The sequence below is a fragment of the Vicugna pacos genome, chromosome 2, assembly GCF_048564905.1.
Source record: "Vicugna pacos chromosome 2, VicPac4, whole genome shotgun sequence".
NCBI classification, from domain to species: domain Eukaryota; kingdom Metazoa; phylum Chordata; class Mammalia; order Artiodactyla; family Camelidae; genus Vicugna; species Vicugna pacos.
Window position 1 is genome coordinate 38,112,530 of NC_132988.1, and position 1,071 is coordinate 38,113,600.

General features: G+C 35.0%; 1 non-coding gene across 1 annotated transcript; it reads left to right on the forward strand.

Moving 5' to 3' along the window:
• The first annotated feature begins 659 nt into the window (after nt 1–659).
• Nucleotides 660–766, forward strand: LOC140688998 (U6 spliceosomal RNA). Its single transcript, XR_012063848.1, has one exon. It is a non-coding gene; the product is annotated as a U6 spliceosomal RNA (small nuclear RNA).
• Nucleotides 767–1,071: the final 305 nt, after the last annotated feature.

Consider the following 1,071-nt stretch of genomic DNA (forward strand, 5'->3'; position numbering starts at 1 on the left):
CAGATGATAAACTTTTATAGTTTCTGTTCACGGTGTGGTTGGCAAAGGAATAATTAAAATCGACAACATATTCTATCTTTTTCTCCATCTATTTTCTGTTAACTCAAGGCCACCTAAATGCTCCAATAAATCAGTCAGCTATGGGTTCAAAAAGTTTTCTCCCTACATTATAGGTATTCTTGCACTTTCTGGGGAAAGTTACAGAATATTTCTGCAGAACATCTAACTGTTCTCGATGCTACTGTTTTTCAGGGCCTCACTGCCTGTTTGAACGGAACCTTTACAGGGCAAAGAACAATCAGAAAAACCATATCCTGTTGAGTTTTGCCTTGTGGTTATGAGGATGGAGGAGACAGCTCTATAAGTAACTGTTTTGCCAACCACATTAGGAGAGGGGACCGATTCCTGTCTTTGGGCATTGCAAATGCATCCTGAATAGACAGCCCTAATATATTTATGCTGTTTTAATTTTCTGTTGCAATTTCAGTTGTACAACATTGTTTGCCAGCTTTATATTTGGCTTCAGGTATTCAGTTCAAAAATAGCATAATTTACAAGTACATTCTGTTTTTTAACATTATCAAGCCCAGTTCTGCAAATACTTGTAAACCCAATAAAATTACAAGGAAGGATGGGAGATTTTAAAGAAGAGCTTAATAGTGCTCGCTTCGGCAGCACATATACTAAAATTGGAACGATACAGAGAAGATTAGCATGGCCCCTGCGCAAGGATGACATGCAAATTTGTGAAGCGTTCCATATGAAAAAAAAAAAAAAAAAGAAGAAGAGCTTAATATATTGACACCCACAACACGAGTTTTGGTCATGAAATCTTGTCCCCACTTATGTATAAATTTAGTTAAGACTTGAATGTGGACCCTAGAAATAGTAGATGGTTTTCTTTAAAATGAATTAAGGATTTTTAAAAATTCCTTTTTAAAAACAAAATTATATTATAATGATTTGGCAATAGAAATTGGATGATCAGTGCTGGGATTTCAATTTTCATGCTGCCATTAACCTTGTTAGCCAAATAAATTAGGCTTTATCTAAATGATCCAAAAAAAGCTA